The sequence below is a fragment of the Eschrichtius robustus genome, chromosome 13 (genome assembly GCF_028021215.1).
Source record: "Eschrichtius robustus isolate mEscRob2 chromosome 13, mEscRob2.pri, whole genome shotgun sequence".
In the NCBI taxonomy this organism is placed as follows: Eukaryota; Metazoa; Chordata; class Mammalia; order Artiodactyla; family Eschrichtiidae; genus Eschrichtius; species Eschrichtius robustus.
The window spans coordinates 6,959,770-6,984,511 of record NC_090836.1 but is presented as its reverse complement, the minus strand read 5'-3'; the positions used below and the strand labels follow the sequence as shown (position 1 = coordinate 6,984,511).

The following is a 24,742-nucleotide window of genomic DNA, read 5'->3' as shown; positions in this document are numbered from 1 at the left end:
AATTTTTATTTTATATTGGAGTATAGTTGATTAACAATGTTGTGTTAGTTTCAGGTGTACAGAAAAGTGATTCAGTTATATATATACATGTATCCAAATTCTTTCCCCGTTTAGGTTGTTACAGAATATTGAGCAAAGTTCCCTGTGCTATACAGTAGGTCCTTGTGGGTTATCTATTTTAAATATAGCAGTGTGTACATGTCAATCCCAAACTCCCAATCTATTCCTCCTCCCCACCCTTCCCCCTCTGGACACCATAAATTGTTCTCTAAGTCTACTAGTCTGTTTCTGTTTTGTAGGTAAGTTCATTTGTAACAGTTTTTTTTTTAGATTCCACATATAAGTGATATCATATGATATTTGTCTTTCTCTGTCTGACTTACTTCACTTAGTATGATAATCTCCAGATCCATCCATGTTGCTGCAAATGGCATTATTTCATTCGTTTTAATGGCTGAGTAATATTCCATTGTATATATGTACCACATCTTTATCCATTCACCTGTTGAGGGACATTTACGTTGCTTCCATGTCTTGGCTATTGTAAACAGCGCTGCAATGAACATTGGGGTGCATGTATCTTTTCAAACCATGTTTTTCTCCAGATATATGCCCAGGAGTGGGATTCCTGGATCATATGGTAGCTCTATTTTTAGTTTTTTAGGGAACTTCTATACTGTTCTCCATAGTGGCTGTACCAATTTACATTCCCACCAATAACGTAGGAGGGTTCCCTTTTCTCTACATCCTCTCCAGCATTTATTGTTTGTAGATTTTTTTTTTTTTTTTGCCACACCACGTGGCATGTGGGATCTTAGTTACCTGACCAGTGATCGAACCGGTGCCCCCTTCAGTGGAAACGCCGAGTCTTAACCACTGGACTGCCAGGGAATTCCCTGTTTGTAGATTTTTTGATGATGGCCATTCTGACTGGTGTGAGGTGATACCTCATTGTAGTTTTGATTTGCATTTCTCTAATAGTGATGTTGAGCATCTTTTCATGTGCCTCTTGGCCATCTGTATGTCTTCTTTGGAGAAATGTCTGCTGAGGTCTTCTGCCAATTTTTTGATTGGGTCATTTGTGTTTTTTTTATACTGAGCCGCATGAGCTGTTTGTAAATTTTGGAGACTAATCCCTTGTCAGTGGCATCATTTGCAAATATTTTCTCCCATTTTGTGTGCTGTCTTTTCATTTTGTCTATGGTTTCCTTTGCTCTGCAAAAAGTTTTTGAGTTTAATTAGGTCCCATTTGTTTATTTTTGTTTTTATTTCCATTGCTCTAGGAGACGGATCAAAAAAGATATTGCTGAGATTTATGTCAAAGAGTGTTCTGCCTATGTTTTCCTCTAAGAGTTTTATAGTATCCAGTCTAACATTTAGGTCTTTAATCCATTTTAAGTTTATTTTTGTGTGTGGTGTTAAAGAATGTTCTAAATTCATTTTTTTTCCATGTTGCTGTCCAGTTTTCCCAGCACCCTTTATTGAAGAGACCGTCTTTCCTTCATTGTATAGTCTTGCCTCCTTTCTTGTATATTAACTGATCATAGGTGTGTGTGTTTATTTCTGGGCTTTCTATCCTGTTCCACTGATCCATATTTCTGCTTTTGTGCCAGTACCATACTGTTTTCATGACTGTAGCTTTGTAGTATAGTCTGAAGTCAGGAAACCTGATTCTTCCCACTCTGTTTTTCTTTCTCAAGATTGTTTTGGCTTGTAGTGGTTTTTAAACATGCTCCAAAATTCTTTGACATTCCTACGTCCCCTCCCTCTTGAATGGGGCTATGAGCTTGTGACTGCTCCTACAGTAGAAAGTACAGTGGAAGTGACTGCATGACTTTCAAAGCTAGGTTAGAAAAGGCCATCTTGCACCTACCCGGTCTTTGTGCTCATGGAATGCTCACTCCCAGATGCCATGCTGTGGGGAAGCCCAAGCCACTTGGATGTGCTCTGGCTGAGCCCACTGAGTTTACAGCTGTCAATCAGCATCAATCTCAATGACTCCAACCCCATCTGACTGGAACCACAGGAAACCCTTAAGTGAGAACCGCCTAGCTGAGCCCAGTGAATGCCCAGAACCATGAGAGATAATAAAGAAATATTAATAAGGGAATTCCCTGGCGGTCCAGTGGTTAGGACTCTGTGCTTCCACTGCAGGGGGCACGGGTTGGATCCCTGGTCAGGGAACTAAGATCCCGCGTGTCGTGCAGCATGGCCAGAAAATAATAATAATAATAATAATAATAATAATAATAATAATAATAATAATAATAATAATAATAAAAGTATTAAGTCATTAAGTTTTGGGGTGATTTCATTATTCAACAATAGGTAACTGGAACAGCAGTAGAAATGGGATGTTACAGGAGTACATAAAAAGTATTCCTACCCCAGATTTGGTTGGGGAAGAATTCAGGAATATTTCCTGGAGAAAATAACTCCTGAGTTCTTTCATCCTCTCTGAGTCAGGCCGACCCATCCTCAGAGAATGGCCACTTTCATGCTTTCCACAGGAAGCTGAGCATCCTTTCCCACTAACCAACCCAGGATGCAGCCTGTCTCTCCAGTGAAACACTCAGGTGTGGGACTCTGGTCCTGATCTCAAACACACACTTCAACCCATCTCACACACTCTGCAATTCTTTCTCTAGGAAGAGCTTAGGTCTTTTTTGAAATTCGAAGTCTGAGTTAGAATACTTAAAGATCACCTTCTAGGGCTTCCCTGGTGGCGCAGTGGTTGAGAGTCTGCCTGCTAATGCAGGGGACACGGGTTCGAGCCCTGGTCCGGGAGGATCCCACATGCCGCGGAGCGACTAGGCCCGTGAGCCACAACTGCTGAGCCTGCGCGTCTGGAGCCTGTGCTCCGCAGCAGGAGAGGCCGCGATGGTGAGAGGCCCGCGCACCGCGATGAAGGGTGGCCCCTGCTTGCCGCAGCTGGGGAGGGCCCTCACACAGAAACGAAGACCCAAAACACAGCCCAAAATTAATTAATTAATTAATTAAAAATAAATTAATTAATTAAATTAAATGAATTTCTTTAAAAAAAAAAAAGATAAATGTTGACACCTCTTTAAAAAAAAAAAAAAAGATCACCTTCTAGGAAGCCCACTTCCTGTTCCCATTCCTCAAAAGCTCTATAAGGTGCATTCATGTTTTCCTTCCCTTTGAAAACCCTGCCAAGCACCCTACACCAGCCCAGGGCGTCTCTTCAACTTCAGCTTCCTCATACTAACTAGTATTGTCAGAATCTGCAGTGATCTCTGAACCTTCATTTCCATTCCCAAACACCCATGTTGCAGGTATATACAGTAGCAAGACACATAAAAATTTTAGATAAGTCCCTGTATTAATTAGGTAGGCTAATGCAATAACAAATAAACTTTAAAAAATATTTGGCTCAAACGAAATGGAAGTTTATTATTTACCCACATAAAAAGTCCAAAATGTTTCCAGGTCAGCAGGACAGCAAAGGCCCTCCGTCCTCAGCACATTCCTTCCAGGGCCACTGTGAGAAAAGAACATGGCGGATCAGAGAGTGGAAGATTTCTATGGACCAGGCCTAGGTGTGGTACACACAACTTGTATTCATATTCCATTGGCTAGAACCCAACCACGAGGTCACATCTAACTGTGAGTGTGTGCCCAGAGAGATGAGGATTTGGCGAGCAGCTAGTAGTCTCTGACACAACCCCCGAATATATCCCATATTTCCCCAAGCTGTGGATACAAATAAGGTCCCATTAATACTTCTCAAGCTCTTCCCCTTGTGGGGGAGGAAAAATTTTCCTCTATCCTTTTATGTTCTTCTGGCTGGTCTAAGAATTAAACTGACATGAGGGGACTTCCCCAGTGGTTAAGAATCTGCCCTCCAATGCAGGGGACACAGGTTCGATCCCTGGTCGGGGAACTAAGATCCCACATGCCTCATGGCAAATAAGCCCACGTGGTGCAACTACTGAGCCCGCGTGCTCTAGAGCCTGCGCGCCACAACTAGAGAGAAGCCCAAGCACCACAACTAGAGAAGCCCATGCGCTGCAAGGAAGAGCCCACACGCTGCAACGAAAGATCCTGCATGCCACAACAAAGATCCTGCGTGCTGCAACTAAGACCCAATGCAGCCAAATAAACAAATAAATAAAAGTTTTTTAAAAACCTGACATGAGACAGATTAACAGGAGAAAATCAAATTTAATTGCATACATACAGGGGTTCCATAAGAATACGGGGCCCAAGTTAGGCTACTGAGGCTCATGTGCCATCTGAAAGGAGAAGGGGGTGGGGATGGAACTTCAAAGGGGAGGAAGGCAATTCACATGGATATGGAAAAACAAATGTGTGGTAAACAGATGTTTGCTGGGCCATACAGAGACAATGGGACCCAGAGAGGACTCTGATCTCTTGGCTCTGCCTGACGTGTAGCCCATATTCTTTGTAGATATCTCTGGTGAGCATGCTTGCCCTGGACCAGGCCCTTTATCTAAATTCTCTCAGGCAGTTAAGGAGGAAGTAAAGAGTGACTTCCTGAGTCTTCTGTTTCTTAAAATTAATCAGCCTAAAAGAATCCTCATGCCAGAGAGATACGTTTCGGGGTGGCAGATTTTGCTTCCCTATACCCGCTCCCCACTTACACCAGGTCCCCATGTTCACAAACTCTCTATCACCTGGCAACTTCCTCACCAGGCTGTGGGAGACTGTAACAACCCCAGCAGTGCCGTCTCCTGGAAGGAGCTCCTGCTGTTACCCAGATGCCCATTAAAGTCTAGAACCGCACAGTAACGTAAAGAGAAGCAAATACCGCCTTCTTGCTTTTTTTTTTTTTTTTTTTTAATGAGATTGAAGATTCAAAGAAGGCTTCTTAGAGCAGGATACCCAGGAGCTTAAATTTTTATTTTTTTAAGTTTTAAATAATTTTTTTTGGGGGTGCCATGCTGTGCATCTTGTGGGATCTTAGTTCCCCGACCAGGAATGGAACCCATGCCCCCTGCAGTGGAAGCACAGAGTCCTAACTACTAAACCACCAGAGAATTTCCCCCTTCTTGCTTTTTGGTTATTCCTTTTAGGGAGTACCGGGGCAGCCTGTAGGTGCTCCAATGTCTTGTAGAGTTTTCAGTGACATGATTCCTACATCTTTTACATACAGGCTCTCCAGGTATGAAGTGATCAGGGTCGAGGTAAAAACCAACTTGAGTGACAGGCACTAGGCAGTAATAAGAATGCAGTCAGTCAGCCAGTCCGTCAGTCAACATTTACTGAGTATCTACTATGTGCCAGGCTCCACTAAGCTCCGGATGCACAGTGTACCCAGAATGACATAGTCCTTGCCCGTATAAGAGTCACAGCCCAGTGTGGAGAGTCTCACTTCAACTCTGATCCAGAGATTTTGTTATGAGTTGAGCATATCAGACCAAGTTCCTCCTTGCCTTTGGTTGCGTTCTCTCCCAGGAATCTCCTTGTGCAAGTAGATTACTGATACACTCACCTCGCGCATTCCCCAGAGAGAGCCGGATAAGAATGAATCCCAAGTCAGGCTGGGACCACCAACCTCTGCCTCTCACTACACAGGTGAACTGATCAGAAAGTATGAGGCCACTGAGAGAAAATATGCCAAATGTGTTTGGTTTGCCTTATATAGTACTGGCCTACCCAGAATTTTTAAAATTTTTTAATTAGTCACCAAGATTAAAAAACAGAAGGTTCGGGACCTCCCTGGTGGCACAGTGGTTAAGAATCCGCCTGCCAATTCAGGGGACACGGGTTCGAGCCCTGGTCCGGGAAGATCCCACATGTTGCAGAGCAGCTAAGCCCATGCGCCACAACTACTGAACCTGTGCTCTAGAGCCCCACGAGCCATAACTACTGAGCCCGTGTGCCACAACTACTGAAGCCTGCACACCTACAGCCCGTGCTCCACAACAAGGGAAGCCACCACAATGAGACTCCCGTGCACTGCAACAAAGAGTAGCCCCGCTCGCCACAACTAGAGAAAGCCTGCGTGCAGCAATGAAGACTCAATGCAGCCAAAAATAAATAATAAATAATTTTTTTAATTATAAAAATAAATACAGAAGGTTATACACACACACACACATGCTTCCAGCTTCTTTGAAGGAAACAGAATATCTAGCCTGCAGTTCTACATGAGGCATACTCCATAATGTTTTCCATAGTCTCTACCACTCCCTATTGTCCCTGACTCTGAGGTCAACAGTCAGTTGTCATTCGTCACTTTGTTTTTCCTAGAGAAAGAGTAAAGGGAACAATGTTTATAGCCCTGTATACATCAAAAGTGGGAAAACAGGTTCACAAGATTAAGAAAAGTGGGACAGAACCTATTTCTTTATGGAAATAAAGAATATTCCTACCAGATTATTATGAAAAAAACTTCTGCTGAAGATACCAAAGGGGAGCAGAATATGACACCACAAAATATGCCTCTTTGGCGTAAGGATTATCTTGAGCTGGTTTTTGTTTTTTGGGTTTTTTTGGGCCACTCAGCAAGGCTTGTGGGACCGTAGTCCCCCGATCAGGGATCAAACCTGGGCCTTCAGCAGTGAAAGCAACTAGTCCTGACCACTGGACTGCCAGGGAATTCCCTTGAGCTGGTTATTTTTAAGAACATCAGAGAAGCTCTGAAACCAAGCAGAAGTTATGCTTTTGTAAGGGACATTTACCTTTGTAAGGGAAATCCCCATTTCTAAGTGTGTCTTCCTCTCTGTAGCAGGAAGAGGCCAAAAACTGAATCTCTAGAAACTCTTATCAATGGAGAAGGCAGGGACTGACTACATAACAACCATACCCTCCTGTGCTTTGCTTGATATCCTCCCTTAACTGGCTGCCCCTCCACCAACATCTTCTGTCTTTAGTGGAAGATGGTATTTAAGGCGATGACCTGGGCCATTTCTGGGAGTTACTCAGTTTTCCTAGGCATCTCCCATATATACAGAAGGTATACATGTTTTTAAACTTCTGTTTTGCTTTTCTCTTGTTAATCTGTCTTTTATTACAGGGGTGTCTCAGCCAAGAACCTAGAACATAGAGGGGAAATTACTCTTCCTCACCCATAGAAGTATTATATACACACTCACCCAGCTCCTTCTTATTACAAGTCGTTGATTAGGAGTATCCAAAGGAGATATTTTGAGTATCTCTAATGCCAGATCACACCGTGGACTATCAGTGCTCTCTTTACTACTGGAAATGGTCATTTCTCACAGTTTTTATTCATAAGTGTCATTTTGGATTTGTTTGCTTATTTCTCATCTTGGCTCTCAAACCATGTTGGAAAGCATAGGGGATGTTTTTCAAGAGAGTTAGCAGCTTCAGTTCAATCATTGCATCAGGACACTTTCTAACCAATTTGATGCATCCTTTGCTCTATCACATCTCTTTTTTTTTTCCAGGTGCACAGCATAGTGATCAGATATTTCTATACATTACAAAATGATCACCATGATAAGTTCAGTTACCATCTGTCACCATACAAAGTTATTACAATATTCTTGACTATATTCTCCATATTGTAAATTTCATCCCTGTGACTCACTTATTTTGTAACTGGAAGTTTGTACCTCTTAATCTCCCTCAACTATTTCACTCATTCCCCTCAACCCCCTCCCCTCTGGCAACCACCTATTTGTTCTCTGTATCTATGAGTCTGTTCCTGTGTGTAGTTATATTTGTTCAATTGTTTTGTTTTTTAAATTCCACATATAAGTGAAATCATATGGTGTTTGTCTTTCTCTGTCTGACTTATTTCAGTTAGCATAATACCCTCTAGGTCCATCCATATTGTCAGAAATGGCAAGATTTTGTTCTTATTAATGGCTGAGTAATAGTCCACTATATATGTATATCACATCTTCTTTATCCATCCATCTATAGATGGACACCTAGGTTGCTTCCATATCTTGGCTATTATAAATAATGCTGCAATGGGCATAGGGATGCATATATCTTTCCAAATTAGTGTTTTCATTTTCCTCAGAAAAACACCCAGAAGTGAAGTTGCTGGATAGTACGGTAGCTCTATTTTAAATTTTTTTGAGAAACCTCCATACTGTTTTTCCATTGTGGCTGTACCAATTTACATTCCCACCAACAGTGCACAAGGGTTCCCTTTTCTCCACATCCTCACCAACACTTGTCATTTGTTGTCTTTTTGATAATAGCCATTCTGACGTGTATGAAGTGACATCTCATTGTGGCTTTGATTTCCTTCACTGTGCAAAAGCTTTTTAGTTTGATGTAGTCCCACCTGTTTATTTTTGTTTTTGTTGCCCTTGCCTGACGAGACATATCCAAAATATATATATTGCTAAGACCAAAGTCAAAGAACGTACTGCCTATGTTTTCTTCTAGTCTAACAAGACTGCTCCCACTTCAGATGCTAATGACAAGTCCAGGTTGTTACCTTTGCTTCTGACCAACTGGCTACATATCAGAGGCTCCCACAACCCCTTCTTGGCTTTGATAAATTTGCTAGAGCAGCTCCCAGAACATTTACTTACATTTACCAGTTTGCTATAAAGGATACTATAAAGGATACAGATAAACAGCCAGATTAAGAGGTACATAGAGCAAGGTCTAGAAGGGTCCTGAGTATAGGAGCTTCTGTCTCCTGCACTGGGATGTACCACCAGGGAGGATGTACCACCCTCCCCAGATGTGGATATGTTCACCATCCACGAAGCTTACCAAATCTAGTCGTTCAAGAGTTTTTATGGAGCTTTAATCTCCAGCCCCACTCCCCTTCGCAAAGGTCAATGGGAGGGTCTAAAATTCCAGCCCTCTAATCTCTTGGACTTTCTGGTGACCAGCCCCATCCTGAGGCTATCTAGGGACCCCACCCTAAGTCACCTCATCAGCATAGGCTCAAAAGGGGTTTCTTACGCCCCTTATGGATGACAAGACACTTTGATCACTCAGGAAATTCTAAGGGTTTTAGGAGCTCTGTACCAGACACCAGATATGTTTGTTACACCACACTACTCAGTCCCCATTCTATATCAGGCCCCTCACTCTACTCTGGGACCTGCAAAGACCAAGCAGACAATGTGAAAAAGTAAATTGGGTCTTTTTTTTTTTTTTCCATGATGGTGCTGTGGGGGGAGGAAAAATAATTTTCCCTCTATCCTTCCAGGTTCTTGGCTTAGACCCCTATAATAAAAGGCAGATTAACAGGAGAACTCAAGTCCCAGCAGGCCCCTAAGTGTGAGGTACTAAGTGTGACAGGTACACCCATGGACAGGCACACTGCAGTCTAAAAGATCTACTTGAGTTTTCTAACTTGTACACACAGAAATTCAGGGACCATGTGTGGGAATGGATAGTATTGAGGGTGCGGGACAATGGTGGAAGGAACGTAAAGTTGGAGCAGGCCAAATTTGTTGTTATGAGCTCCCTAAGCAAAGACTCTGCATTAATGTTACAGTTAGGAAGGGCTCTAACGGCTTGGTTGGTTGGTTGGCTGAAACATGTACCCAAAGTTTTCACACAGTGAGTGAATAAGAAATGCCAGACCAGCCTTGGTTTAATGAAGAGGAAGGTGAGACAGGAAGCAGCAAGGCACAACCTTTAAAAGAATGACAACCATTGAGGACACGACATAAACTGGTTAGAACCAACTAGGTCCAAGATGGCTGATGAGGGACTTCCCTGGTGGCGCAGTGGTTAAGACTCCGCTCTCCCAATGCAGGGGGCCCGGGTTTGATCCCTGGTCAGGGAACTAGATCCCACACGCATGCCGCAACTAAAAGTTCACATGCCACAACTAAGGAGCCCCCCTGCTGCAACTAAGGAACCCGCCTCCTGCAACTAAGACCTGGGGCAAGCAAATAAATTAATTAAATAAATAAATTAAAAAAAAAAAACATTGTCTCCATGAAGGAGACACGCCATTATTAAAAAAAAAAAAAAAAAAAGGCTGACGAGTTGACTTCCACTAGACCTTGAGCTTTAGTATCCGCTCATTGTAACACATCAGAAAGCTAAGTGACACACCCACAGGCTCCATGACAGTTCTGAGGCTGACCATAAAAGGCCAAAAAGTGGGCGGTGACCAAATTCTTGGAAATCTCCACCCCTTTCTCAAAATAGTTGAAATAATCCTCCCACTCATTAGCCTATGAAATTACCACCCCTATAAAAACTGACAGCCCTGTACCCTGGGACCGCTTGCCTTCTGAGATGGCCCACACTCTATGGAGTGTATATCTCCTTGAATAAACCTTCTTTCACTTTACTGTGGCTCACTCTTGAATTCTTTCCTGCGCGAAGCCAAGAACCCACACTTGGCAGCCATCCCAGGGACTCACCTGAGACCTGGGACTCAACCATCCTCTCCAGCCCCACTTTCTTTCCTGCAACAAAGGGATTCAAAGGCTCAGGGAGATTGGAATGTTCGAGTAGACTTGCCATTCAAGACCTATTCAGCCACCCTGGGAGGGTCCAGAAGACTCTTTCGCCACTACTGTGAGAAATAAATTTGTGAGGGGAGCACCAGTATCCTTGAAGCACTCTGTGATGGCCCTTCCCCAGAGGCCAGACCTCACAGTGAGAACTGCAGTCACTGAACTGGGAGACCTAAATGCAATGGGCATAATTGAATTCTGGGGTGGCAGGGGCCAAATGGCAGCATTCAACCCCCAAAGACAAGGTGAGTGGGGTTACCATAATGGACAGAAAGTCAAAGCAGAGATCAGAATTGTCTGACTGGCATAGACTTATGGCATTGACTAGTTGATCAGAGTGTTCCAGAAGTGAAATCGATAGGAAGCCTACTAAATTCTTACTTGATCTGGATAAGCAGAAATGTTTTAGGTCAAGTGAACAAAAGTCTAACCCGAATCTTAAAAACAGAGTCTTGGGCCCTTAGTCATCCCAGACTTGAGCCAGTTTATAGACCTTTGAATGAAGGAGAGGCTGGGTGCCCTTGAGGAAGCATCCTGGTAAACTGTCAGAGATTTGTACTGTTAATCTTTCTCCCAGCCTTCCCCAAAGAGACCTACAGCCTTTTACCAGGGTAACTGTGTCTAGGGGAAAAGGAAATCATCAGACTTTGGGTGATACTGGACACTGGCTCTGAACTGACAGTAATTCCAGGAGACCTAAAACATCCCTGTGGTCCACCAGGCAGAGTAGATTTATGGAGGTCAGGTAACCAATGGAGTTTTAGCGCAGATCTTTCTCACTGTGGGCTCTGTGTGTCCCCACATCCATTCTGGTTATTTCCCCAGCTCCAAATGCATACTTGGATTAAATATACTAAGGGAATTCCCTGGCAATCCAGTGGTTAGGACTCCATGCTCTCACTGCCGAGGGTCCAGGTTCAAACCCTGGTCAGGGTACTGAGATCCCGCAAGCTGTGCAGCGTGGCAAAATAATAATAATAAATAAATAAATATAAATATACTAAGCAGCTGGCAGAATATCCACACTGGCTCACCTGTGGAGTGAGGGCTATTATGGTGGGAAAGGCCAAGTGGGAGTCACCAGAATGGCCTCTACCTAGGAAAATGGTACACCAAAAGCAATACCACATTCCTGCAAAGATTGCAGAAATTAGCATTGTCATCAAGGCCCTGAAAGGGGTGATGATTTCCACCACGTCCCCATTCAACTCACTTATTTGACCTGTGCAGAAGACAGATGGATTATCCTAAGTATAACCAGGTAAGTGACCCCAGCTGAAGCTGCTGTACCAGATGTGCTCTCATAGCTTGAGCAAATGAACATCCCCTGGTACCTGCCATGTGGCTATTGATCTGGCACATGCTTTTTTATCAATACAAAACAGAAGCAGTTTGCTTGCAGCTGGCAAGGCCAGCAATACACCTTCACTGCCTACCTCAGAGGCATATCAACTCTCCAGCCTATGTCATAATTTAGTTCTTGATCTGGATTGCCTTGATTGATTGATCTTGATTCCCTTCCACAAGATACCACACTCATCCATTACACTGATGTCATTATTCTGATTGACCTAGTGAGCAAAAATTAACAAATACTCTAGACTTACTGATAAACCATTTGCATGCAGAGGGTGGGGAAAAAATCCAACAAAATTCAGGAGACTTTACCTCAGTGAAATTCTAGGAGTCCAATGATGTGGGGCATCTTGAGATATCCCTTCTAAGGTAAAGGATAAGTTGTTGCATCTGGCTCCTCCTACAATCAAAAAAGAGGCACAATGCCTATTGAGCCCCTTTGGATTTGGGAGGCAACATAATCCTCATTTGGGTTTGTTACAAGTAACCAAAATCCACTAGTTTTGAGTGGAGATTAAACATGGGGATACCCTATAACAGGTCCAGACTGCTAGGCAAGCCGCTCAGCTACTGGGTGCATGTGGTCCAGCAGATCCAATGATGTTTGAAGTGGCAGCGGCAGATGGGGATGCTGTTTGTGAAACTGAGTCCTATGATTCATTTATAATTAAAACTAATGCCTGGGCTTCTCTTCTTGTCTTTCTCATTCCTCTTTTGTTCCCTTCTGTCTTAGCCCATACCAATTTGACCACATGTTTGCTAATCAATAAGGAGAATGAAGATCAGGTGACTTGAGCTACACTTTCCGATAAGCATCACTGTTTATGTGCTGTTTAAGTTATCTTCCAGGGCAAGATGGCCTTTTCCAGGGTCCTCTCCCCACCCAGGTCAACAGACCAAAGAGCGTGGACTGCAGATGACTAAGATGATTAACCCCAGCTCCTCTGTTCTTCCCCTTTAAAAACCCCTAATTTAGAGACCAAGTTGGAGTGGATCCGAGACTTGCTTGGCGCCCTGCAATAAAATCCTTACTCTGCTGCAGACACCCACTGTTGGGAATTCCCTGGTGGTCCAGTGGTTAGGACTCAGAGGTCTCACGCCGAGTTCCCTGATCTGGGAACTAAGATCCCGCATGCCACACGGCACAGCCAAAAAAATTCAATTCAGTTCAATTCAATTTTAAAAATACCCACTCTCGGGCTTCCCTGGTGGCGCAGTGGTTGAGAATCTGCCTGCTAATGCAGGGGACACGGGTTCGAGCCCTGGTCTGGGAAGATCCCACATGCCGCAGAGCAACTAGGCCCATGAGCCACAACTGCTGAGCCTGCGCGTCTGGAGCCTGTGCTCCGCAACAAGAAAGGCCACGATAGTGAGAGGCCCGCGCACCGCGATGAAGAGTGGCCCCCGCTTGCCGCAACTAGAGAAAGCCCTAGCACAGAAACGAAGACCCAACATAGCAATCAATCAATCAATCAATCAATCTTTAAAAAAAAAAAAAAAATACCCACTCTCAGAGTTTGGCTTTTTGTGCTGTGGGCACATGAGCCCTTTGTTCGGTTTCATTTGGAGTCTTCAGCAGGCCCCTATAGGTGAATCGCAGGGCAGGCTCTTAGAATTTTGAAGCAAAGCCCTGCCATCCTCTGCAGATAACTACTCTCCTTTTGAGAAACAGCTCTTGGCCTGCTACTGGGCCTTAGTAGAGACTGAACGCTTAACCATGGGCCACCCAATTACCATGCAACCTGAGCTGCCCATCATGAACTAGGTGTCACATGACCCACCCATAAAGCTGGGTGTGCACAGCAGCATTCCATCACCAAATGGAAGTGGTCCAAGCAGGCTCTGAATGCACAAAAAAAGTTACATGAAGAAGTGGCTCAAATGTCCATGGTCCACACTCCTGCTACACTGCCTCCTCTCTCCAAGCCTGTACCTATGGCCTCATGGTGAGTCCCTACAATCAGTTGACAGAGGAAGAGAAAGCGAAGGACTCCTTTACAGATGGCGTCGCAGGATACACAGGTAGCATTTGAATGTGGACAGATGTCCCTTTCTGGGACATCTCTGAAGAAGAGCGGTGAAGGGAAACCCCAGTGGGCAAAACATAGATTAGTGCAACTGGCTGTTTATTTTGCTTGGAGGAGAAATGGTCAGATGTGCAATTACATATCAATTCATGGGCTGTAGCCAGTGGTTTAGTTGGATAGTCGAACACTTGGGAGGGACACAATTGGAAAATAGATGACAAGGAAATTTGGGGAAAAGGTATATAGTAGGCCTCTCTGAGTCGGCAAAAAGTATGAATATATTTTTGTCCCACGTGAATGTTCACCAAAGGGTGACCCCAGCAGAGGAGGATTTTAAGAATCACATGGAAAAGATGACCTATTCTGTGGATACCAGTCAGCCTCTTCCCAGCCACCTATCACTGCTTAATGAGCTTTGAACAAAGTGGTCATTGGTCATGGTGGCTGGGATGGAGATTATGCATGGCCTCAGCAACATGAACTTCCATTCACCAAGGCCAACTTAGCTCAATGCCCAATCTGCCAACAGTGGAAACAAACACTAAGTCTCCAATATGGCAACATTCCCCAGGGGTGATCAACATGGTGGCAAGTTGATTACACTGAATTACTTCTGAAACCACACAACTCAGATGGGGACTTGAACCCACGGGCCAGGACTCGAACCCAGCCAAAACCCAAAGTGGGACGTGAACCCACTCTCTTCTAATTGAGATCACACCACACATGTGGTCTCAGGACTTGATGAAACTCAGATTCTTTATGTCTCATCACAGAAAGAATTCAGTGAGAAACGAAGTGATAGGTAAGAAGTGGATTTATTTAAAGAGATACATATTCCATAGACAGAGTGTGGGCTATCTCAGAAGGTGAGAGGCCCTAAAATATGGGGTATTTTGTATTTATGGGTTGGGTAATTTCAAAGGCTAATGAGTGGGAGGATTATTCCAACTACTTTGGAGAAGGGGTGGAGATTTCCAGGAATTGGGCCACTGCCCACTTTTCAGCCTTTTATTGTTAGCCTCGGAACAGTCACGGTGCTGGTGGGTGTGTCATTTAGCATATGCTAATGCATTACAATGAGCGTATAATGAGGCTCAAGGTCTACTGGAAGTCGAATCTTCTGCCATCTTGGACCTAGTTGGTTCTAACCAGTTTTTGTCCTGTCCTCAATGGCTATGTCATTCTTTTAACAGTTATGCTCTGCCCCCTTCCCTCCCGTTTCACTTCCATCATGGAAGGCCAGCATTTTGTTCTTACTGCAATTAGACACTTCGGATATGGATTCGCCTTCCCGCTTGCAATGCTTCTGCCAAACCTGTTATCTGTGGACTTACAGAAAGCCTTATCCACCATCATGGGTGGATAACATTGCTTCTTATCAAAGAACTCACTTCACAGCAAAAGAAGGGCAGCAACAGGCCCACGTTCATGGAATTCACTGGTTTTATCATGTTCCTCACCATCCTGAAGCAGCTGGCTTGATAGCTTTTGCAGACCTTTGAAGACTCAGTTACAGTGCCAGCTAGGTGGTGATGGGGCTCAGGACAGGTCACCCCAAGATGTGTCAGGCTGACATGCAGATTATTTTGAGCTGAAAACAGCAAGACCTAAAAGACTCAGGAAGAACCTTTGAACAACTCCCCACTGTTATTGCCCAAAAGAACTTAAAATAGTAGGGCTGTCCCAGGAAGGAGTTATAGATAACTATAGTAAAGTATAAATTAGGTGTGGTAGACAGGGAGAAACCTAGCAAGGCCCATTTGATCAAAGTCCTCTCTGTGTGCCATTGTCTTTGGATCTGTTTGCCAAATATTAACTCTTTTTATCTTCCTGTGAATTACCTTACTTCCCTTTGAAGGGTCAGACTCCTTGTCCTTAGTCTAGAATAATATATATTCTTCATCTTGCCTTGCTGTCTTTGGAATTCTTCATGCTTATGTGGATTCCCCATGCGCATGTAATAAATTTGATTTTCTCCTCTTAATCTGCCTTATGTCATTTTAATTGACAGCCAAAAAGAACTAAGAGGGGAAAGAGGAGGAAATTCCCCTCCCCCATAGTGGTTGTGGGGAAGAAGAAATTGTCCTCTACCCTTCTAGGTTCTTCTGGCTGGTCTAAGAATCAAATTGACATGAGACAGAGTTACAGGAGAAAATCAAACAGAAGTTTAATAACATGTTTACATGGGAGAGACCCAGGAAAACTGAGCAACAAAATGGCCAAAACCCTCACCTTAAATAGCATCTTCAGCTAAAGACAAAAGAAAATGGTGGGGACAATGGATGGGACTTCAAAGGGGAGGAAAGAAATTCATATGGAGGTGAAAAAGCAAATGTTTGGTAAACAAATGTTTTCTGGGCTGTGCAGTTACTGGACACAGAGTCGACTCTGATCTCAGGCCCTGCAGAGAGTTTCCCCCACCACACTCAGCCCATATTCTTTGCAAATATCTCTGGTGATAGGTCTATTCTAGGAACAAACCCTCTATCTGAATTGTTTTAGGCAGTTAGGGAGAAGGTCAAATGTTCTTCCTGAGTCTTTTAGGCCTTGATTATTTTCAGCTCAAAATAATCCACATGCCAAAGAGACATTTTGGGATGACAAATTTTGCTCCCCTACAGTGGTCATAGCTGGCAAGGCTGGGGCAAGGTCCTCCAGAAAGCTGGATATGCTCTGAATCAGCATCTAAAATATTTCACCCACAGCCAAGATTCATGGGTCCAGGAATCAAGGGGTGGAAATGGGAGTGGCAGTGATCGCTACTAATCCTAGGAACCCACTAGCAACATTTTTCCTTCCTGTCCCTGTGTCCTTATGCTCTGCTGGCCTGGAGGTCTTGGTTCAGAGGAAGGAATGCTTCCACTAGGAGACACAACAATGATTCCATTGAACTGGAAGTTAAGACTGCTGCCCGGCCACTTTGCCTGTTGATTTAGAGGCATGAGGAACTCAAAGAAGGGAGTTATAGTGCTGGCTGGACTGACTGACCCTGACTTCCAAGGGGAAACTGGACTGCTTCTCCACAATGGGCATAAGGGAGAGTAAGTCTGCCATACAAGAGATCCCTTAGGGCTTCTCTTCCCATTACCATGCCCTGTGATGAAGGTCAATGGAAAACTGACAATCCAATCCAGGCAGGACTATTAATGACCCAGACCTCTCGGGAATGAAGGTGCGAGTCACTCCACCAAGTAAAGAACCACAACCAACTGAGGTGCTTGCTGAAGGCAAAGGAAATATAGAATGGGTAGTAAAAGAAGGTAGTTATAAATACCGACTATGGCCATGTGACCAGTTACATAAAGACTGTAATTATCAAAAGTATTCCTCCTTGGAACTAGTGATGTAAGCCTCATGTCTACTCGAAGACGGCGGTCTTTTCCCCTCCCCCTCTCCTTTGACTATAAAACTGTAGGGGTTTCCCTGGTGGCGCAGTGGTTGAGAATCTGCCTGCTAATGCAGGGGACACGGGTTCGAGCCCTGGTCTCAGAGGATCCCACATGCCGCGGAGCAGCTAGGCCCGTGAGCCACAATTACTGAGCCTGCACGTCTGGAACCTGTGCTCTGCAACAAGAGAGGCCGCGATAGTGAGAGGCCCGCGCACCGCGATGAAGAGTGGCCCCCGCTTGCCACAACTCGCACAGAAACGAGGACCCAACACAGCCAAAAATTAATTAGTTAATTAATTAATAAAAGAAATATTTAAAAAAAAGCAAAATTGTACCCCACTTAATCCACAGGGCAGAGCTCCCTCGCCTGCCCGCTTGCATCACTTACAAGCGTCCTATATTAATAAATCTACTTCTTGCCTGTCAAAAAAAAAAAAGTATTCCTCCTTACTTTGTTATGAATTTATATGTATACATAATATGTTTTTTTCCCTCTTATTCCCTTATCATGTACCATAATATATATTGACTTTCTTTCATAGAATTGTGGGGTTTTTTTAACTTAGACTCAGTGATTTCCCCTCATTAGAATGAATCCCCTGCTCCTCACTAGCCTCATGACATCCACACATCATGTTATTTATACCTCCCCTTGCATTCTTTCTTTCTTTCTTTCTTTGGCTGCGTCGGGTCTTAGTTGCAGCATGCGGGAATTTTTGTTTGCTGCGTGCAAGCTCAGTAGTTGTGGCTGCACGCGGGCTCAGTAGTTGTGGAACACGGGCTCTAGAGAGTGCGGGCTTAGTTGCACTGCAGCATGTGGGATCTTAGTTCCCCGACCAGGGGTCGAACCCACATCCTCTGCATTGGAAGGCGGATTCTTAACCATTGGACCACCAGGGAAGTCCTGAACTTAAGTGTTTTTTGTTTGTTTGTTTGTTTGTTTTGTTGTTGTTGTTGTTTTAATTAATTTATTTATTTAGCTGCGCCGGGTCTTAGTTGTGGCATGCGGGATCTAGTTCCCTGACCAGGGATCAAACCCGGGCCCCCTGCATTGGGAGCCTGCAGTCTTAACCACTGGACCACCAGGGAAGTCCCAAGTGTTTTTAATTTTACATCATAGTATTGAAGTTATGAGAGATCAAGGAGAAGAGTAAACATCACTTAAGGACTTTACCTCACCTTCTGGGGAAGGGATTGGTGCATTTTCAGTTGCACACAGGATGGTTGTATCACGTTAGGTGGAATGATGACCTTGTTGTCTTTATTTGGAGAATAAGTATGGCTTAAGGACACGCATATGAGTGCCAAATTGACAGCGGGTAGACTCGTGATGATTAATTTTATGTGTCAATTGACTGGGCCATGAGGTGCCCAGATATTTGGTTAAACATTATTCTGGGTGTGTCTGTAAGAGTGTTCCTGGATGAGATAAACAGTTGAAAAGGCAGACTGAGTAAAACAGATCATCCTCCCCAACGTGAGTGGGTCTAATCCAGTCCTTTGAAGGCCTGATAGAATAAAAGGCTGAGTGAAGGAGAATTTGCTCTCTCTGCCTGCCTTTGAGCTAGAATATTGGTCTCCTCCTGCCTTCAGACTCAGACTCGGCCTGAAAATAACACCTTCGGCTCTCCTGGTTGTCAGGCCTTCAGAATTGTACTGGAACTGGTCCATTGTCTCTCCTGCATCTCCAATTTGCTGACTGTGAATCTTGGGACTTCTCAGCCTCCATATTCTCATGGGCCAATTCCTTATTTTATATATATATACCTATATATATGTAGTTGACCCTTGAACAACATGGGGGTTAGGGATGCCAACCGCTTACACAGTTGAAAATCTGTGTATAACTATACAGTCGACCCTCCGTATCAGTGATTCTGCATCTGCTGATTCAACCAACTGTGGATCGTGTGGCACTACAGTATGCATATAGTAAAACAAAATCTGCGTATAAGTGGACCCACACAGTTCAAGCCTCTGTTGTTCAAGGGTCAACTATATACATTTATCCTACTGGCTCTGTTTCTCTGCAGAGCCCAGACTAATACAGAAGCTTAAACATGTTCTTTAAAGACATAAAACTATTCAAAAATATAGATTATCTAAGAGTTTTTTTTTTTCTTGGCCATGTCACGTGGCTTGTGAGATGTGGGATCTTATTTCCCCAACCAGGGATTGAATCCGGGCCCTCGGCAGTGAGAGCACAGAGTCCTAACCACTGGACCGCCTGGGTATTCCCTAAAAGTACTTTTTTAAGCAGACCATTAGAAAAATACTTTTAGGGACTTCCCTGGCGGGCCAGTGGTTAAGACTCTGCGCTTCCACTGCACAGGGCACAGGGTCGGGGAACTAAGATCCCACATGCCGGACTTCCCTGGTGGCACAATGGTTGAGAATCCGCCTGCCAATGCAGGGGACATGGGTTCGAGCCCTGGTCCGGGAAGATCCCACATGCCGTGGAGCAACTAAGCCCGTGCGCCACAACGACTGAGCCTGCGCTCTAGAGCCCGCAAGCCACAACTACTGAAGCCCGCGCGCCTAGAGCCCGTGCTCCCAACAAGAGAAGCCACCGCAATGAGAAGCCCGCGCACTGCAACGAAGAGTAGCCCCCACTGGCCGCAACTAGAGAAAGCCCGCTAGCAACGAAGACCCAATGCAGCCAAAAGTAAATAAATAAAATTAAAAAAAAAAAAAGATCCCACATGCCACATGGTGTGGCCAAAATAAATAAATAAACAAATAAATAATTTTAGAAAAGAAAAGAAAAATACTTTAAAACAAAGAGGAAAACTTCTCATAAAGATGGCAAATTAACTTGCCTCTTGTGCCTAAAATCCCACTAAAATATAGTAAAGGGTGGGGCGGAGAAGGTATAAATCTATAGGAACAAAGTGAATGGAAGAAGAGCAGATGAAACATTTAAACACAGTTTTGAAAAATGGAAAGAAGGTGGGGTGTAGTGATGATACCGCCCAGGGGAAGTAGCTGACGAGGAACCAAAACAGGAGGAATAGCCTGAAAGCCTAGACTCCAAAAAGGTGGACCCTCAAGCCCCCTTCTTACCTAGCACAGCCAGGGAAGTACCCAACCCCACCACCACCAGGCAGAGAATTGATGCTATATTCTCTGCGAAAATGGATAGGAAAGCCTCTGGACCCAAAGACATCAAGCATTGCATGGAACAAGAGAGAGATGTACACCCATGAAACAGACGTACATCTTCCAGGCAGGAGACTGGCAGACTCCTCTCTGAAGAGACTGAATAATCCTAAAGAATAAAGCCTCCAGGGACTTCCCTGGTGGTGCAGCGGTTAAGAATCCGCCTGCCAATGCAGGGGACACGGATTCGATCCCTGGTCCAGGAAGATCCCACATGCCTCGGAGCAACTAAGCCCATGTGCCACAACTACTGAGCCTGCACCCTAGAGCTCGCGAGCCACAACTGCTGAAGCCCGCACACTCCAGGGCCTGGGTGCCGCAACTACTGAGCCTGCCCACTGCAACGAAGAGTGCAGCAATGAAGCCCAACGCAGCCCTAAAATAGAATTTTTAAAAAATTTAATAAATAAAAAATAAATAAACCCTCCACATACAGACATTTGGAAGTTTCTAGGTCAAAAGGGGAGCTCCCAGCCCAATCCCCTTCAGGGAAATTCACCAGTCAACAAGCCCTACTCAGGGCCCATGTATCCAATCAACTTTGTAATGCCTTGTTTGTATTTGAAAGGACAGTCGGCATCTTAAAAGAGATAAAAGAAACAAAAGGAAAGCAGAAATCCTGAGGGAAAAGGAAAAATGCAGGGAATGAAGACGAAGAAATATAAATAAACAAATAAAAAATCCCCCAAAATCCCTAATTAATCTTCTCAGAAGGATAGTATAGCAAAGTTCATCCATAAAACAAGAACGCTGTGGGGAAAAAAAGACACTATCTCAGCATAAAGAGTTCTTGAAAATTAAGAATATGAGATGGAGGGAATTAATTCCCTGGAGGTCTGTGGTTAGGACTCTGCACTTCCACTGCAGGGGGTGCGGATTCCATCCCTAGTGGGGGAACTAAGATTCTGCAAGCTGGGCAGCGCGGGTAAAAAAAAAAAAAAAAAAAAAGGTTATTAAAAATGAGATGGAGAAGGGAGAGTACATGTAACTATTAAGGAATAGTTGGTGGCCTTTGTGTGAATAGTTTCATAAGTAGTGAAAATGAGTACCAAGTTCTAATGGACATAAAGACTGGTGGGTAAGTGTCTTAGTCAGGGTAAGTTAAAGCAGTAACCTTAAATCTTGGGGTTTAATACCACAAATGTTTATTTTTCGCTTAAGCTAAGTGTTGAGCAAGATGCCATTTGGGCGGCTTCTTCCATCTCATACTATACCAGACAGGAGGCATGGCCTCTGTATGTGTTACTATCCAGGGAAGAGAGAAATTTGGGAGTCACACTGGCTGTGCACCTCCTGGGCCAGGAAATGACACTTCATTTCTGCTTATATTCCATCGGCCATAACTAGTCACGTGGTCTCAAGCTTACTGCAAGGGGGTTGAGAAGTTGTAAACCGACACCTGGATATTGAGTGAACTCCGACAAGACTGTTTCTCCACAAGTACGGTAGGGAGGGAAAAGAGGGCAGTAACCTCAGAGAAAGGGAAGATGTTTTAAGGTGGGAAGCCCTGCAGATAGTAATAGATAGTAGAGGTCAATGAACCAGAGGAAAGGGAGTAGAAGGAAATACTGAACTTGCTAAAGAAGGCAGGGCAGGGAAAAGCAGTAATGAGAGAGGAGGGATTTCACTAATACCTTATGCTTATTTCTATACAGACACATCCACTTTGGTTTATAATTATCTTTTCATGTGTCTCTTCCCCCATACACAGAGCTTCCTGTGGGCAGGGACTGTCTCTTATCGATCTTTGCATCGAGGGACCAGCACAGAACCTGACTTACTAAGCCCTCCATGAATGTGCTTCATTATAAAGTAAGAGGCCATATAATCTTAATCTTCTCCCACTCACCAGCTCAGCAGCTAGTGTAACTGGAGAAACAGGTGCTGCGTCGGAACAGTAGGAAGAATGAAGGGAATGTAGCTGATCAAACACCTGAGGGGAAAGGCAAACAGGAACCTGTTGTGTCAACGGAGATACAGCCTCTTGCCACACAGACTCTTGTCTTGGAAAACCAGAGGTGTAAGAAGGGGCAGACATATTACCTAATTGCATAAAACGAAAAGAAACTGACTTCCTCTATTTTTAAATAGGGTCCAACTAACTAGATGCTTTAATAAATATATTTACTTATTCAGCAAATCAAAGATTTTAAGAGTCTTAAATAACATTTAGCCAAACACTTCAATTAGGCAAAATCTAGTAAAATTGAAGGTGTGCAAACCTTACAACTCATGATTCCCCTCCTGGTTATAAACCCTAGGGGGGTGTTTTCTACACTGAGCAAGTAGTGATATCAAGTTAGTGGATCCTGATGAGCAATTTTTTTAATGAATTAAAATAGAATAGAAAATATAAGAGAACACATCACATACACACGCTGCACGCATGCGTGTACATATTAGTTGCATAGTGTATGAGCATGTGTGTATACTGGATAGCAATGTGTTTCCTACAATAGACCCCAGTTAATTTAAAAAAAAAAAAAACAGTTTGGAGTTACAGCCCTAGAGAAATTTTCACTGTTGCTTAAAGGAGAATGTCCACAGCAGCCATGTTTGTAATAGAAGAAATACATGAATAGGAAGTGATCCAAGTATTCCTCAACATAATCATGAAAAATAATTGTGGTATAATCATACAGTGCAATGTTACTTCACAGTTAAAACGACTATATTACAGCTACATGTAGAAACATGAATGCCTCAATAAAGATGTTAAGCATAAAAACAAGCTGCAAAATGATACATTCACTGTAACCATAAATATAAAGTTTAAAAGCATGCAAAACTATTTTATAATTGTTTCTGGATATATATACAGAGTGTAAAGTATAAAAATAGGCATGGGGTTGATAAGTACCAAAGTCAGAAAGGAGGTAACCTCTGAGAAGGGAATGAGGGAAATGCCCTGTGGAAGGGATACACCAGGCTCTTCAGCTGTACATGTGATGTTTGTTTCTTTTTTTTTTTAATTTATTTTTGGCTGTGTTGGGTCTTCGTTTCTGTGCGAGGGCTTTCTCTAGTTGCGGCAAGCTGGGGCCACTCTTCACTGCGATGCGCGGCCCTCTCACCCTCACGGCCTCTCCTGCTGCGGAGCACAGGCTCCAGACGCGCAGGCTCAGTAATTGTGGCTCACGGGCCTAAGTTGCTCCGTGGCATGTGGGATCCTCCCAGACCAGGGCTCGAACCCGTGTCCCCCCGCATTGGCAGGCAGACTCCCAACCACTGCGCCACCAGGGAAGCCCTGCTGTTTGTTTCTTAATCTGGGGGATGTTATATTATTCTTGACTTCTCTGATTTTTTTTTTAAATTTTGTCCCCCCAAAAAGAGGAGGGAGGTGAAATTTAAGGTTTCAATTCTGTCTCTGCCACTTACCAGGGAAGGAACTTAGCGAGTTCCTTAATTTCTCCAAGCCTCTGTGTCTGTAAGAGGACATCGTAATAATAAATATCCTGTTTCATAATCAATTAAGTGAAATAATATGGATATCAGAGCTGCATAAAGCGCGAACTGCTATAGAAGTATTAGCTGTAATTGTACAAGAATGCTCCACGAATTCCAGTGGTTACTGGAAACTCTTAGTGTTCCTTTGTTAAGTATTCTCACGGAACCTTGTTCCTTTCTCTTGCAATTACACTCTTTATATGACCGTGCGCCATCCCCACTCCACAGCTTTGGGCTCAGAGCCCAGCACAGGCCCTGGCACATTTTCGTTAGTCTAATCTGAACAGTGGAAGTAAGAATGGGAAGCAAGGCGGGAAGAAAGGACTTTTATTTTGTCTTCAGTCTCTATCCTCTTTGCACTTTGATCTTGAACCTGTATTACCTGAATAGTGACAAACTAGTTTGATTTTTAATGAAAATCATAAGGATTAAATCAGCATATCTTAACTTCATCGTCTCTCGGGGGAAGGTAAAGTTTTAATACAGGAAGTTACATGAAATCAAAGGAGCAGGCAAAGAGCGCTGGGGGCGCCGGGCTCTCCCCACCCTCGGGGAGGGAAGGCGGCATGTCTAACGGTTCAAAAACGGCCGAGGCGCCGTTAGGGGGCGCTCGCGAGGCCGCGACAGGAATTCCCGCCCTCCCGTTACATGCCCCAGTAACCCCGGCGCGCCGGCGACCGAGAGTAACCTCGCGGTCGGGTGACGGCCCCCCCGCCCTGACTCTCGCCTGCTCCGTCTCAGCCAATGGAGAGGCAGCGCTCGAGCCGGCCGGACTCTCGCCCGCCCCGACTCCTCCCCCGAGCTGTTAGAACTGAGTTGTACCTTCGCCGCGCCGCCGGCTTCTGACTTTTCCAATCACGGGTCTAGTTCCCGATTCCAAGCCCCGCCCCCGGCCTGCCCCGCGTTCATTCTAGGCCCGAGTCACCTTTGCCTTACAAGCGTTCGGCCCCGCCTCCTG

At 44.2% G+C, this 24,742-nt stretch overlaps 1 long non-coding RNA gene across 1 annotated transcript; it reads right to left on the bottom strand.

Moving 5' to 3' along the window:
- Positions 1-3,420: 3,420 nt before the first annotated feature.
- On the bottom strand, positions 3,421-24,729 carry LOC137775926 (uncharacterized). The gene is made up of 3 exons (XR_011076086.1): positions 24,607-24,729; positions 12,075-12,162; positions 3,421-3,502 (listed from the first exon to the last, which is right to left on the bottom strand). It is a non-coding gene; the product is annotated as an uncharacterized lncRNA (long non-coding RNA).
- Between the last annotated feature and the right edge of the window lie 13 nt (positions 24,730-24,742).